We start from the raw sequence: 17,483 nt of genomic DNA on the forward strand, positions 1-17,483 counted from the left end.
AATGGACTCCTTGCAAAAAAAAAGGCCATACAAATGTCAACCTGAGGAGTGATTCTGATAAAAATCATAATTTTCTGAAGGTTTATCCTGTTTGCTGGTGATTTTCTTGTGCAGAATTGCAAAATCTCTATTTCGCGAGTGCGAGATTGTTCCTTTCCGCCGCAACTACGTGTTCGCAATTGCGAACTCTCGCGAGGTATGCTGTGCAAGGTGGCAAGCCGCGATTACGTATTCGCGGGCGCCAAACTCCCGCGGGATCACGCAGCAAGATCCAAAATGGCGCGGCACTCGCTAAATATGATCGAGAAAAACAACTCGGCAAACGCTTAATGACGGAAAGTGAACGCCGTGCACCACGCCGCGCGCCGCAACCAAGCAAAAAATCCGCCGCGAGCGGATTCACGGATTTTCGACAAATTCGCGAGAGTTCGCGGATTGCGAATTTGCCGAAAATCCGAAAAATCCGCGATCCGAGCGGATTTTACCCCCATGCTTAACCACGAATGAAAGCTTTCAGCGAATCCCAGATAATATGCAAAGGGGCCGTGCCAGCGTTACGAACAATAAAGTCTGAAATTTCCAATTTAAGTGATATGACCCAATTTTCGTCTTGTAAATATGCCTTATTAAATAACCATCACTTAGGGGTACTAATATCTTCTCCCAAGGTAAACTCGATAACCAACATCGCATGATCCGAAAAATCATTATACAACATTTTCTGATAAGAAAAATGTAGTTGCCTAGAGACCAAAAAAAAACAATGCGAGAGGAAGACTTAAACCTACCAGACCAGCAGGTAAAGTCTTTTTTTGAGGATTTTGTAAACGCCATAGATCACACAAATCAAGTATTGTCATATTATTAATGATTGATCTACGTGATTTGGGTTTAAGCTGTTTTTTTGAAAACATAGTAGAATCTAACTTTGTGTCCATGAGAATATTAAAATCCCCCCCAATAATGATGTCCCCTCCCACCATAAGCAATGATTGAAACAAATCCTCATAAATCTGAGGGTTATCGTCCACTGAGGCATAGAAACAGACAAAGGTAATCGGTCTATGTCTATTCTTAACTGTACATGTGACCCAGCACCACCGGCCTGCGCCGCCCTCTTCAAACTGTATCATTTTAGCATCCAAATTCCGATTTAAAAAAAGGGCGACACCCTGTTGAGATACTATAGAGGACGAAAACCCCCGAAATGAGGCCCACATCTTAAACATAGAAAAATCATCAACTTTTGCAACAGGAATATGGGTCTCTTGCAGCATTATTACCGCGGGATTCTCCATTTTAATCCATGACTCAATTGCTCGCATTTTTTTCTTATTATTTAGGCCATTCACATTAAAAGAAATTATTTTAGGCCCCCTACTAATAGACATTTCAAGTTATAAGACTTTATAAAGAACGTTTCAACAATTATATCCAATTTCTGTCCAAGTAGATTTCCTCTGAATACTAATATATGGCAGAAAGACCCCTCAATCACACAAATAAGAAAAATACAAAAGACTTCAATATTTTTTCCTTTTTTCACCCCCACCACCCGTGTCCGGCCCCCCACCCTCTTGAACCCAGCCCCATGGCCCTGCTCTACTCCAACGCTTCACCCCCACGCTGGCCACAAGGTACTAACCCCTAACATGGAGGTGCCTTGTAATTGCACCCCTTGACCCCCTGGGACACCTGTCCTGAACCCTACCCCCCACCCCCAGCCCACAAAAACCTAAAGCAGTCTATGGGCGGAGCCATAAAACAGAAAAGAGAACCAAACTAGTCGCTAAGAAGGAAAACCCATACCCAGACTTAGCAAAAATAAATTCCAAAGAGTTCAAAGAAAAGACTGGACTTTTCCAAAACAAAAAAAAAAGGAATGTCAAGTCATTCAAGTCCTGCTAATCCTGTGAGATCCGACGAAGCAGTTCCTGTGCCTCATCCACGTCTGTAAGCATATGGAATTTGCCCTTAACCAGAACTTTTAGTTTTGATTGTTGAGCAATCATGGCTTGGGCACCTTTGTCTTTAAATAAATGAAGAAGTTTAACAAATTCCTTCCTCCTCCTAGCTGCGGCAGCAGACATGTCCGCAAAAATCCGGCATTTAGTGGTGGCATTAGCCGCAAATTGTCTTTGTTTAAAGGCCATAGAGAGAATTGTCTCCTTGACTCGAACATCAGAAAAGTTCACCAAAATGGTCCGGGGGAGTGTAGAATTGGGAAACGGGTGCGCTGGAACCCGATGGGCACGAGTGATCGTTAAATCCCCTTTAAATTCAGGAATAACCTCATGAAGGAAGAAAGAGGTAACCCACTGCATCATATCAGAGCCCTCAATTTTTTCCGGAACTCCTACTATTCTAAGATTCGACCTTCTATTATAATTTTCCAAATCGTCAAGTTTAGTCTCAAGTTCTTTTGAAGTTTTAGAAATAATTTGGACCTCCCTCTTAACTTCGGACACATGATCTTCCAGACCAGAAATTCTAGCCTCAGCTTCTTGCAGACGGGCTGGGAAAGAGGACATTGAGTCTTCAATTTTATCCAAACGTTGATTAATGACAGCCAGCTCCGTTTTTTGAAATTGCTTCATTTCCCTCACCTCATCTAAAATCAGGTTTAGCATATCCTTAACTGATATCTGAAACTCCCCAACCATCTCAGGGTCCATACCTAAAATTGCACTATATGAATTGATAGCACCAGGGGATTTAAAATCAGTTGGTAGCAGTGTAGGGGTAACTGAGACATACGTTCCTGTACCAACAGATGGTAAACTTTTTTTGTTAGAAGGTAAAAAAATTGTTTTAGCTGTATCAGAAGAACTTAGCGCTGAGCCGGAGTTCTTCGGGGGGGGGCGTCATGGCCAGTACCGCAGGTGATTCTGAAATAGAATTAGGAATCAGTCCGAAAGCAGGTAGGGCTGAGCTGTTAAACACTGGCATGGTGGATTTTTTCTCGAATAAAAGGAACTGTTTAGGAGTTTTAAGAACTACCGGTGTTTTCACCTCTTTAGATATCTGCAGATCGTTTTGAATAGGTTGCACAGTCGGTTCCAACAATGTCCCCCCGAGATTTTCCACAACCTCCCCAGGCGCCTCTTGCGCAGGATTATTACTAGGATTAGGTTGGGCAAACAAAGTGAGCATGGCATCAGGAGACTCTTCCTCCTCCTCACCAGAGCTTTCAGAAATATCACCAGAGGGCTCCTCCCTGCCCGTTTCCATGCCGGCCCTTTTGGCAGCGTCGGCGTCCTCTTTGGCCTGCTGGCAACGTATTCTCGCCTTAGCACGTGCGGTTAGAAGTTTGCTCATCACGTAACCGCTTCAACCAATGCCCTTAGCAAAAATCAAAAATCCGATTAAACAGCGTAATCAGTTATGCAGGAAACAAAAAGGGGGAGAGGGAGTCTGAAAGAACTCACCAAAGTAATTGGTGTATAGGATATTGACGCTGGTGTTGTCAAGCTTCGGAAACACGCAATTGAAAAGTCCAGACCAAAATCAGTAGTCTCAAAATCACAGCTGCTGCTGCTATCAGGCAAACACAGGATGCCGGCGCCTGCAGCTCGGAATGCTGGAACACGTAGTCCAACCCACACTGCGGCCGCTGCCAGATATCAAAAGGCTGCAGCGGTGGGGGGGACTACCAAGGAGGCGAGGAAGACTGACCCCAGCAGCTGGTGATGAGAGATAACGAAAAGCAAGATCACGGTAGACTTGTTTAACAACACAACTGCTGACAGACTGGCTTCAATTTGGCTTCAATTGGGGGAAAAGTTGGTGAACTGGTGCAATAGTGGGCAGATCAGGCAGATGGTGACTTGTGAAGGTTGAAGCATTGAAGGCCTAGTTTCAGCAGGGAGGAACAGGGTGAGGCCCAGACTTGGAGTTGAATCGGGCATTCTCAAGTCCGCTCATATCACCTGAGTGGGTGCAACGATGGTTGGTAGTTGTTAACCCCCCAGGCAACTGGTGCAGCTGCCTACTTTTCCCCTGTTGTGTGCCCTCCTCTGCTGGACCACAGGGCAGTGGAGGGCGGTAGGTTTGGTGTTGGGAGCTTAGGCGGGACTTCCTGTATAATCAGAGAAGCCAGGGTAGTCAAGATGGTCAGATTGTGAACCGGGTGAGCGATAGGTGATGTGGTGTGGTGAGACAAGCCCTCTCCCGCTCTGTGAACACCACTTGTTGAGCAACGGAGAGAGATGTGGAGTTTATTTATTTATTTATGCAATTTTATATAGCGCGAACTTTACCCGAAGGTGTCAGAGCGCTTTACGTAAGAACCAGTTGAGAAACATAAGGACTTAGGATTACATGCGTTACATAAACGATACAAATAGAAACAAATTGCAAATGTACAAGATGTAAAGTCACACAAGGAGGAGATGCAAATAGATATACTCTAAGAGTCACATAGGAATGGTATTTAGTACAAAGGTCAACCGCATATACTAGTGATTAGAGTTATCTCTATGTACATAGGGAAGGGATACAAATGGATATACTCTAAGAGTCACATAGGAATGGTAGAGAGCACAACGGTCTACTGCATATACTAGTGATTAGAGTTATCTCTATATACATAGGGAAGGGATATGACTGGATATACTCTAAGAGTCACATAGGAATGGTAGAGAGTACAAAGGTCTACTGCATATACTAGTGATTAGAGTTATCTCTATATACATAGGGAAGTGATATGACTGGATTTACTCTAAGAGTCACATAGGAATGGTAGATGGTACAAAGGTCTACTGCATATACTAGTGATTAGAGTTATCTCTATATACATAGGGAAGGGATATGACTGGACATACTCTAAGAGTCACATAGGAATAGTAGTGTACAAAGGTCTACTGCATATACTAGTGATTAGAGTTATCTCTATATACATAGGGAAGGGATATGAATGGATATACTCTAAGAGTCACATAGGAATGGTAGATGGTACAAAGGTCTACTGCATATACTAGTGATTAGAGTTATCTCTATATACATAGGGAAGGGATACGAATGGATATACTCTAAGAGTCACATAGGAATAGTAGAGTACAAAGGTCTACTGCATATACTAGTGATTAGAGTTATCCCTATATACATATAGATATATATATACAAACATAGTAGATTTCCTCAGGCAGAGTTCCATTAAGTGGGGTCGGAGGGGGGACGTAGTCACAACACCAAGGGAGGGTGAGAGGGATTCAAGGGTATGGAGAAAAGGCAAAACAGAGAGGGGAAGAAACATTTGAGGATCCTCAAGGGGGAAAAGAGGGAAAAGGGTAAAAAGACAAGGGAATGGACAAGATGACTGGTCGGGGACCAGGGAAAAAACGGCCGAGAACAGCAGCAAAATGGCGAGCAGGACAAAGGGAAAAGTAAAGAAGTCCATGAGAGACTGTGGTCCACAATTGCAATGCCTCAGGAGTTTCCCGTACCGGGAGCTGTAATTGTGGTCATACGATTCTCCAAGGCGTCTTATAGGAGTGCCCTGTCCGGCCTGATGCCTGCTTGTAAGGGTGCTTGTAAAGGTTCAGCAACCTGCCACTGGCAAAGTCACAAATTGAAATTTGGGGTAATCTGCAACCAGACAGTTCAGGGCAGTCGCTATCTTGCTCACCGGTGTTTGCAACCGAAAACTCCAATTTCGGGGCCAGCTCCACAAGTTAGGGCAGTGATATTATGCCCATGCACCTCCAACCAAATTCCGGCGCTGGAACACGCTCTCTATTCCGGAGTGTGGTGCTGCAAAGATCCCTTTTGTAGCCTGGAGAGCAGGGTCGACACGGAGCTTCAGCTCCAGGCGCATTTGAGGGCAATTTCGGCTGCCATGTTAAAGTCAGGCATTAAGGATGTAAAGCCCCGCAGACTCCACCGCCTCCAGGAACCCCGAGCGCGCTTTGCGGGGCTCACCTCTGTGATCCTCAAGGTTCCGGTGTGTCTGTAGCCGCGACGTTTCTCAGAGGGGTCGGGCTGTCTCTCATCACGGGCGGGCTCCGGCCGCCATCTTGTCCCTCGCTGGATTGTTGAGGTCAGGCATTGAGGATGTACAGCGCCGCAGACTCCACTGCCTCCAGAAACCCTGAGCACGCTTTGCGGGTTCACCGCTGTGTTCCTCAAGGTGCCAGTGTGTCCATAGCGTCTGTGGAAGCCACGTTGTTCAGAGGGGTCGAGCCGTCTCTCATCAAAGGTGGACTCCGGCCGCCATCTTAGCCCTCGCTGGATTCTCTTCCCGGAGAAGTCGCAACAGAGTAAGGCCTGTGCAGACGCTCCAGAGAGAGCAAAATACATTCCACCGGAGCCTTACATCATCCGACGCTGGTAGGTTCTTTTACCAAACGGTTCTGCCTCGAGGGGGGCAGCCGAAAATTGCCCAGAGAAAGTGCGTGGACTATCCAAAGATACATTTTACTCTTAGAATGAGGAAATAACGAGGATAAAAAACTATTTTTCTCCTTGTTATGCCAGCCTCTGAGAGGTGTTCTGATTTGATGCAATCCAATGTTTACAAACCTTTGTAAATCTGGAAGGCGTCAAATCCATGGGTGGATGCGTGGGAACCCCCACTTTCACCTATGGAAGGTCTGCCAGCTCAAAATGCAATGTCACACAAAGCAAGCTGCTGCATTGTGTTACATTTCTTATCAATGCCAGTCAAGGCAGCACAAATTGTCCCTTGCGTGCCTATGTAAATTTGCATTAAGGAATTGTGCTGCCTTGTATCACCCTGTGTGACTCAAGTAAAATACAACTCCTTAATAAATCTGGCTCTAAGTGTATTATAAAGCAAGTTCTTTGGAGGACCTACTGGTTGCAACCTGAAAATGTTATCTGAAGCAAGGAAAGCAGGATTAAACATTATACCACAGCCAGCAGTTGCTGATGATCTTTGAACATCATGGGGCATAATGCTTGCGACAAATTCCAGTGATCTTGTAAAGCAAGGGAGCGTGAATTATTTTCTTCCAGGAGGGTCATTGGGTGTGAGGACAAATAAAAATGGGTCAAATGTTTTTTTAACACAAAATATTCACATACATTTACTAGAAGGCTGTTCTCTCTGAAAGGGCACTTATGAACTATTCAAGTACTTTCATGGTATTCCGATGCAGCCTTGCACTTCATAGTAAGGCAATTAATCACATTCTACGACTGATACCATTGAATCATACAAAACCATTTAAACCTCTCATAGAAGATATATATACAGACTCAAGCAGAAAGTGTTTCTTTTTAAATGACCCACTAATTCTTAATTAATATTAAGATAATTTATTTAACAAATTCATATGGCAATAATGATCTACATTCAATTTGTCATACATGAAGCTCCCTATCACCACCACATGGTTTCCTGGGAACTGTGTCAATGCCAAAATAAATCAATTGTCTACAGTCACTGTTATGTTTCTCCATAAAGTGTCTGGCCACAGGGTATGTTAGATCATTTTCAGTTATTGTTCTACTATGTTCCAATATACGTTTTTTAACTGGGAACATGTAATTCTCCACATACCATTTCCTACAGGGAGATTCTAATATATAGATTGGGTATGGTGTTATACATGTAATAAATCTGGCGATCCTTCTTGTTTCCTTCGAGAGAAGTATTTTGTAGATTATTCTATCAGTATCATTCATGCATGCATTGCAGTTAGAGCATTTATGGAAACCAGAAAGTTCAGTTAGAAAAGTAGTATTTTTACTGAAGGAAAGTAACCTTTAACTAGCATGTCATGCAAGGACTTGGACTTTCTGAAACTAATCAATCACAAGTGCCAACTTATTTTCAGTTTGTAATAAATTCCAGTGTTTGTCAAATATGCTACTAACTTTAGTGGCTTGTGCACTAGATGTAGCAATCGCACACATCATGTTCTCACAGTCCACTCTTGATCGGGAAGTTAGTTATTCTTATCTATCCATCTTCTTAATCTTTTTCTTGGGTTCAAGCAACAAAGGTACTTCATAACTTCTCTCCCTGAAGTGAGCCATTGCTGTGTCTTGTTCTCAGTAAATTCCTTATCTTCACTACAAATCCTGTGTATTCTAATGAGTTCACCATGCTGAATGCTATATTTTAATCTTGTATTATGACAACAATTGGTATGAAGTAGTCTGTTGCTTGCTGTTGGTTACGCTACATCATTGTTACTAATCTGTCACAAATGGCATTGACGCTAGCATCAAAGTATGTAATCTGATGCCTGTAAAACACTGCTGAAAAATGCTAATTAAGATTGTTATCATTAAAGCATGATACAAACTCTGTAGCTGAAAACAGATAACCTTTCCAAATGACAAAAACATCATCAACATAACAGAGCCATACAACTGTCTTCTCAATGTAACAGTGCATGATAGCTGACCAAACTACCTGCTTCTCCCACCAGCCCACAAACAAATTTGTATAGCTGGGGGGAGAAGCAGGTGCACACCGCTGTGCCTCTTACTTGTTAATACAGGATATCCTGAAATATAAAGCTATTATTCAAAAAACAAAATTCAAGCATCTTGAGTAACCTATTTGTGTATTCCCAGTATTGTGAGCAATTCATGTTAAAAAACTATGTGCATGCTAAAATTCCTTGTTCTATCAATGTATATAAAGAGGTCACATTAATGGTAATCTTATAATATGATTCTTACCATGGAATGTAATGATTTTACAAAGGAAGCCCACAGTATCATGCAAATATGATGATCAGCCCTGAACAAAAGGTGAAATATAAAGATAAATGTGTACTGAAGTGTTCTCTAGAAGACTATTGTTGAATGCAACAAATGTTCCAGGGGGTCTCAAAATATCTTTATGAATTTTAGCTGGGAGAATAATGTTAGGCAAGGTAGGATGACATTCTTTAAATATTGTTATTCTTCAAATTCTATCAACCCTCGATGTCCCAGATAACCCAACTTAGAGAAATGTTCTTGAATAACCCTGTTATGCTCTTGCCTGGTCATTTCAACAAAGCAATCAGTATCATGCAAGTAATGCATGGACTCATCTAAATTCATAAATCTCTATAAGAACAATATTATGCCCGTTTGTCACAGAATTTGATAACAATATTGTTGTCACTCCTGCCATCACATCACCAATATATTCTCCAATGTATTCTTAGTTTTAGTATAACCAGGATTTCCCGGTTTCCTGCGATCACAGTTACTTTAAACTGCAGTTTGGAATTCATCATATGATAAAATGAGGACAAAAGTGGACTAAGGGTGTAAGCCACTATCAATGGTAACGTCAGTTGAAATGTCCAAACTGGACAACATCTCGCTCTTAGTTCACGCGCCATTAGCACCGTCCTGTTCTAATTCAAGATTGAAGAGTGAGTCAACTATTTCACATCACCAGTTAGTACATTTGTCACAACAGATGTTGTGGAAGGACAGGCTTAATCAGGACTGATTGAAAGTGTGCAGTTTGAGCTTCCTGCTAAGTATGAACATGTCAATTTGAGTTTCCACAAAGTCAAAAGTCTGTCTAGGGCAGTAACACTTGTCTAATAATAAAGTGCATTGTTCCTTGAACATCACAGCACATATGAAAACGTTCTCTATAGTTAACTAGGCATTTTTTTTCCTCTAGGCCTGTGATCCTCTTGTTGTTTTTTACATAGATGCTGGATCCTTGTTTTGCATCTTCTGTAATGCCCCCTGACAAGCCTTTCCCTTTTAATGTTCAACCTGTACATCTTGATGAACTCTTACTTGTGTCTTTGACATTCATGTTCTTTTCAGCAGACAATACTTGTCTAAAAAGGTTGCTTGATGGATATTCATGGTATTATTATCATTTGAACATACAGAGGTAATTGAATTGACATCTGAAGATGTACCTCTCACATGGGTGTTACCAGAAGTGGTAACAGAATACAATTTCTGTTGATTGCGATCTTTAATCACCTACTTACTTGCAGAGCCAAAACATTTTGCAAAGATAAAAATCCTGCCCTTGTTGAAATCTTGTTTTACTCCCAGTATTTGCATCTTTCTCATCGTTTATCTCTTGATTTTATTTGTCTAGTCTAACTTGGATTTGGATTATATATTTATTAATGTAGGTCTCATTTTCTTTTTGGTAATCTTGAGTATTAAGGTATCAATTTGTTTCAACAGTGCAATTCAGTCAGTACTCACATATTTCACTAGAATTCTTATCCAGTGCACTGAACACCCTAGCTTTCCGCTAACCATTCTTTATTCATGGCTTTTAGTGTTTTTTTTGTAGCGGGGTATTGTATTTATATACATATGCACAGATCTCTTAAAACACTGCCCACTTCTATTGATTTAAAGACATTGCCTCCCATCATTTATTGAGCTCCTTCTTAGGTAGTTTATCAAGTTTGTCTAGTTTTTGTTTCAACCAAAGAGTTTGTATTATGTCACCGACAACATTTCCTCCTCAGATTTCCATATCACTAGAATCATCAAAAACACTTTCCACTGTTGCGTTTTTTCTTGACTCATGTTTGCTTTTTTCAGATTATCAAGCAAACTATCCATATACTATCCATATACTAAAGTGCGTTTATCAATTTGAAGCATGTGTTGCTGTCTCTCAACAAGTATTGTATTGTGGATCTAACGCTATTACTGAGGCATTCACTTAATGTTCCAAATCATTGTGAGAAATATTGACATGACACTAATTCTTCCATATGGTTGGTGCTCCGTGTTGGGGAGTCACAAGCACCCTTCAGTGCGCACTTCTTCCTTTAAAACACAGAAACCGATATCAGGGCTGGATTCCACGACAATTTACAGTCATCAAAGTATGTTACAGTTGGTGCATTGACAGCAGACAATAGTTACCCCAAAGTAATGTCACCACAATGTTTGCTAGATAGTGGCTCCTCCTTCCAAGCATGCTTAATTCTCAACAAAAGCCAAGCAACACATGAACATTAGAAGAAACCCTGCTTCCTCATGCAGGACAAAAAGTTGGCACTCCAACAGGACATGTTTGCATATAACCCTTTATTTCATAACACAAAGCGTTAACATGTTTTGGCCCTGATGCCTTTCTCAAACCAAGAAGTGACATACCATCTTGGTCACTTTAAAAAATCAATAAACAATGAAAAAAAAAGCAACAGAAAAAATATTTAAAAAATATACATTGTATTTCATATATCCTGTATGGCACTCTCATTCGAATGCTGGTCTTGTTACCTCTTCATTATCGCAACAGTATTATTACCAATGTACCAACTCCCTATTATTGTGGAAAACATTTAGGTTTACAATAGTATCTGAAAATGTGATTGCATCTCATACTGTCCACAATAAATGAAAAATAACCTCCATGTGGATGAAATATTGTAATAATCATGGTCCTCATTTGATGTGATATCGGAAAATTTGATTTCCAAGAATTTGAGCAAGACCTAATCCTCTTCACCAGAAGAGGAACGGTCTGTCCATCACTTTAAAAAATCCATCAACCCTGTGCTTACAGAACAATGTCATTCTTACCTTCAATCAGGGATTGTTCCTCTGTCATGGAAAAGGCAATTGTCCTGCCAGTCTTGATGAAACTTTCTTTAGACCCTGAAATTATGACCAACTACCAACCTATATCTCTGCCTCTGTCTTTGGTAAAATCATTAAAGCAGTAGTTAATAACCAACTGAGCGGTCTTTTGAAGGGTAATCAGTTTCTCTATACTGTTCGATCCGGATTCCAAAAAGGCTTTAGTACAAAAAGAGTGCTTGCTAAAGCTACTAACAGCATTCACAATATTCTGGTCAATAGTGGGAGAGCAGCTATGATATTGCTTGACGTATCAGCCACTTTTGATACAATCTGTTATTCCATGCTTGTTGATAGGCTTTCCAAATTGGGTGTATTAGAACAGCCTAGAAATGGCTTGTGTCTTTTCTATCTGAGAACACCCAAACAGTCCATTTAGGTAGTTTTAGATCCTCTGGAAATCCCATCATTGCAGGTGTCCTGCAAGGCTAAACTTTAATTCCTACCCTGTTTAATCTTGATGTGACACCCCTATCAAGACTCAGCAATTCTTTTGGCTTATGCTGATGACACACAAGGTATACTTAAAATAGATCAAAATGGTATGTTATGTTACTAGTATTTGTTGAGCGCACGTACATCAGGATGGTTTTTTGGCACTTGGGTAACAGACGTATTGTGCGCTGGTCAACAGGGCTTAGTCATATGCTTGTTTAAAAGCCATGTTTTAAGTAGTTGGCTGAATCACATTTAGCAAGAGGTGACTCACATCTCAGGAGCTAGGGTGGTCGAAATGAGGGGGGCCAACATTGAGACTCTGGAACTTCCCATTTTCTTCTTTTTAAAATTGAGGACAGTGAGAAGGTTAATTTGGATGCATCCTAGATTTTGGTTGAGAATTAATTTTCGAATTCAGACTGATATGCAATCTAGCTTTCTTCCATGAAGGGATTTAAAAATAATACAGCCCATCTTGAAGATGGTCCTTTGTACAGAGAGATAAACGGTTAAGGGGGGGTCCGAGGGGAAAAAATTATTATAGACCTACTGGTACCTAGTCCCCCAACTAGACACTAAAACACACGGAAGGTACAGAAGGTCTCAGAAATACAGCGGGAGAGAAAAGAAAATAGCAAATCTCTCTATTGGGACCTAATAGTGTCCTCTTTACATGCCCAGAATACACAGTTAATCTGGAAACAACCAAGAAAACAAAAACAAGAGAAGATACACAAGGAGAGGAAAAAGATACCCATCAGCCCACTCATAAGTGGAATCTCGTCATCTGGGTATATGTTGGTAAATGGTGTCCTCTAGGGTCTGCCTTGGAAACAATCCATAGGACTGCCTAGTGATGGACCCAGAACATTTCACCAACAGATGACAGTATATGAGCGGGAGGGGTTGAGGTTGCAGTGCTCAAAGAAAAAGAAGAAGAAAAGGAAAATAATCCAAGTGATTCTAAAAATACCTACGATGATGTCATGAAATACTTTATTAGGGCTGACCATCAAAGTGGTATGGTTAAAAACAGTATGCTGATAGCATGTAAGGAATTGCTACCCACCAATGTTGTTATTCGGTCAACATGTTTCAGCCTCAAGGGCTTTCGTCAGGACCTATGGTGCTACTGCAACACTTACTTAAGTGATGTGAAAGTGGGATCTACATCTGCTTTCCAAACTGAAAAGAGTGTATCTTCTCCCTTATTGTGGGGAGAGAAAACCTCACCTCACCTGGCCACTGCTCAGGAAGAAAGGGAGGCCACGCACTCTCCGTCGTTGCCTCGGAGTGAAAACTGAGCCGAGGGGGAGGCCTCCCCCTCGGCTCAGTTTTCACTCCGCCTCGGCTCAGTTTTCACTCCGAGGCAACGACGGAGAGTGCGTGGCCTCCCTTTCTTCCTGAGCAGTGGCCAGGTGAGGTGAGGTTTTCTCTCCCCACAATAAGGGAGAAGATACACTCTTTTCAGTTTGGAAAGCAGATGTAGATCCCACTTTCACATCACTTAAGTAAGTGTTGCAGTAGCACCATAGGTCCTGACGAAAGCCCTTGAGGCTGAAACATGTTGACCGAATAACAACATTGGTGGGTAGCAATTCCTTACATGCTATCAGCATACTGTTTTTAACCATACCACTTTGATGGTCAGCCCTAATAAAGTATTTCATGACATCATCGTAGGTATTTTTAGAATCACTTGGATTATTTTCCTTTTCTTCTTCTTTTTCTTTGAGCACTGCAACCTCAACCCCTCCCGCTCATATACTGTCATCTGTTGGTGAAATGTTCTGGGTCCATCACTAGGCAGTCCTATGGATTGTTTCCAAGGCAGACCCTAGAGGACACCATTTACCAACATATACCCAGATGACGAGATTCCACTTATGAGTGGGCTGATGGGTATCTTTTTCCTCTCCTTGTGTATCTTCTCTTGTTTTTGTTTTCTTGGTTGTTTCCAGATTAACTGTGTATTCTGGGCATGTAAAGAGGACACTATTAGGTCCCAATAGAGAGATTTGCTATTTTCTTTTCTCTCCCGCTGTATTTCTGAGTCCTTCTGTACCTTCCGTGTGTTTTAGTTTGATGGTCCTTTGTATACAGGAAGACAGTGTCATTTTTTCATCAGAGGGTTAATATTGCAGTGTCTGGGTTGATGCAAAATGAATATGGCTGATTGGTTTTGGACCAGTTGGAGTCCGCCATTGAGGCCTTTGGGGAGACCTAGATTGAGACAGAGTTATCGAATCTACTTTGATGGACCTCCATAAAGTGTCTTGCTGCTGGATATGTAACACCTTGATTAGTTATTGCTTAAGTTCCAGTACTCGTTTCTTGGTAGGATGAATGCCACCTCCCCAGGGCATTCTTAATTATGTTCAGGGGGCCTCGTGGTCCCCCCTGGGGACCGCCACCTCCCGGGGACTAAATAACATTTTAAAAAGTGGGAGTGGGGCTCCTCACACTGCCACAGGGACCACCATTTCCCCGGGGAAAACTTCATTTAAATACTGGGGCACGTTTAGATCCCTGTCCCCAGCACCACCTCCCTGGGGCAATGCAAATGATGGGAGGGGGCGTGCGGCCCCCCTCCTGGAACCCTAAAAGGCCCTAGGGACTGCCACCCCCAGGGCCGGTTCCTGCAATGTCCTGGGGTGCCCACCCCAGGACAGTGCCGTTTGCTATGACAGGGCGGGAGCCGTGCGGCTCCTGCCCTCTCATAGCAAACTCTGCTTTGCTTCAACGTAGCAAAGCAGAATTTCTTTTGGGCAAGGGGAGCTGCATGTTAGCATCTCCCCTTGCCCAAAAGCAATGCCGGCTACCAAAGGAGGTGGGGAGCCGGCAGGGGCCATGGGGGCATTGGGGCTCCCCCCATGGTCACCAACATTAGGGCTGGCCCCAGGGGATGGGGTCCCCGGGGCCAGAAGTGGCCCTGGAGGGGGGCCACTCAGCCCCCCTCCCTATTTAAAATATTTTTTTTAAATAAAAAGTTCGAGGCACAGCCCTGGGATATGGGGTCCTGGGGCCAATAATGGCCTCAGGAGGGGGGCCGCCCTGCCCCCTCCTTAAAAATAATTAAAAAAATATGAATTATGTGGCATTCCCCCGGGGATGGGATCCCCAGGCCGAAATTGGCCTCTGGAGGGGGCTGTGCAGCCGCCTTCCCGTTTTTTTCTTTCTAATTGTGGCAGGCCCTGGGGGATGGGGTCTGCAGGGCCCAAAAAAGATGGAAAGAAGGGGGCCACACAGCCCCCCTTCTAACAATTTTTTTTTTAAAGCTGGCATCTGGCCAGAGACCCGCCCACTCCCTGCACCACTCTAAAACGCGCCCCCTGGTGCGTTCTAAGTTGGGGAATTAAATCCCTTTGAATACTGAGAGTCCCTGGGGGCCTACTAGCCCACCAGATACCTCCAGTAAGCGCCACCCAGCTGGATTGCCGAGAGGTGGTCCGAGGCCATGCCCCTTTTTACACCACTCAGCAAACGCACCTCTTGGTGCACTGCTGGTGGGGGATGAGGTCCTCTTGTGTCCTGAAGAACTCAGGACACAAGTGGACTTCATCCCCCGAGCAGCAGTGCACCAGGAGGTGCATTTGCAGAGTCGCGTAAAAAGGGGGCATGGCCTGTTGTAATAGGAGGGGTAGTTGGCCCCCAAGGATGTCCTTGGGGGCCTACTACCCCTCTTGTTATCTGCAGTAAGTCCCACACAGTAGGATTGCTAAGACGTCTTTGGAGGCCAAGCCCCCTTTCTCCACCACTCGGCAAACGCACCACCTGGCAGCGTATGGGATGGGGGTAAAGTCCACTTTGCTCCTGAGTGACTTTAGGGGCCAATAACCCTCCTGGTATCTCCTGTAAGTCCTACACAGCGGAATTCCTTAGCGCTGGTCAGAGGCCCAGCACCCTTTCTCTACGACTCTACAAATGCAACTACTAGTTAAAGAATCATCTTTCTGCACCTCTGACTTAGAGGTAGTTTTAATCCCCGCCCTATTATGTACCAGGGCCTTACAGGATTAGTCATGCCAATCACAGGGGTACCCCAACCCATAGTGTACCCTAGTGTATGTAGGTGTTTTCACTGTATTCTAAGTGCCTTTTAGCATAGCACTGGCTCTACCCATCAGCAAAAAGTTGGGGGCACAGGATGACTTTGCAACAAGGCCTCTTTCTGCCCCACTGTTGGTTCTTTCTGCATATCTCTTGCTTCTTTCTGTGCCTTTCTTTCTCTTTCTGCATATGTCCTAGCTATGTAGGCATAGAGTAGAAATTGGTATTTAAAAAACCTTTGAAATTTACTGAAAAAACCATAGGTTTCAGGGTCGTTATAGTTAGAAATTAACATTTAAAAAACCTTAGAAATTCACTGAAAAAAACCATAGGTTTCAGGGTCATTACAGTTAGAAATTAGCATTTAAAAAAACCTTTGAAATTCACTGATAAACCATATGTTTCAGAGACGTTATAGTTAGTTGGGCATTTCACTCATACAAAACCAGAGAAATTCAGCTGTTATAGTTAGTTCAGCTCATTATAACTCGTGCCCCTGCAATGCAGTGCTGATGACGCCACATATTACATCACTCATGACATGGTCAGTGACCACATCACTCATGACATCACTGAAGCTAGTTCAGGTAACCATAACTCCTGAATTTCTGTGGTTTTGTGCGTGTATAATCTTAGTCTAACTATAACGTCCCTGTAACCTTTGCTTTTTCCAGTTAATTTCTAAGGTTTTTTAAATTTGATTTCCTACGTATAATGTCTTTTAAGCCTTTGTTTTTTTCAGTAAATTATAAGTTTCTTTTAATCTTATTTACTAAGTATAACATCTCGTTAACCTTTGTTTTTTTGAAGTGACTTTCTATGGTTTTTTAACAACTAGGCATGTTAGCAGAGTGGTGGGGGAAGGAGATGGGGCATCCGACCACCTCTCATTAATTTCAGTGTGTAGGACTTACTGCTGGTAACAGAAGGGATTCTTGGCCCCCAAAGGCCCTCAGGATCCAAAGGGACTTCATCCCCCAACAAGTAATGTGCAAGGAGGCACGTTTGCAGAGTGGTGGAGAAAGGGGTGGGCCCTCTGAGGATCTCTCAGCAATCCCACTTTGTGGAACTTACTGGAGGTAACAAGAGGGGTTGGTGGCCCCTTAAAGACCCTCAACTCCCAAGAAGACTTCTTCCCCCAACCAGTATTGAATCAGGAGGTGTGTTTGCAGAGTGGTGGAGAAAGGAGGTGGGCCTTCCACAACCTCTCATCAATCCCGGTGTGTGGGACTTAGTGGAGATAACAGAAGAGTTGTTGGTCCCCAAGCACTCTCAGCATCTAAGGGGACTTCATCCCCCAACCAGCAGTGCACCAGGAGGGGCATTTGCAGAGTGGTGGAGAAAGGGGGCGGGCCCCAGATAACCTCTCTGCAATCTGACTCTGTGGGACTTACTGGAGGTACCCGCAGGGTTGTTGACCCCCAAGGACCCTCAGACGGCAA

The sequence above is a fragment of the Lissotriton helveticus genome, chromosome 7, assembly GCF_964261635.1.
Source record: "Lissotriton helveticus chromosome 7, aLisHel1.1, whole genome shotgun sequence".
Taxonomy (NCBI): Eukaryota; Metazoa; Chordata; class Amphibia; order Caudata; family Salamandridae; genus Lissotriton; species Lissotriton helveticus.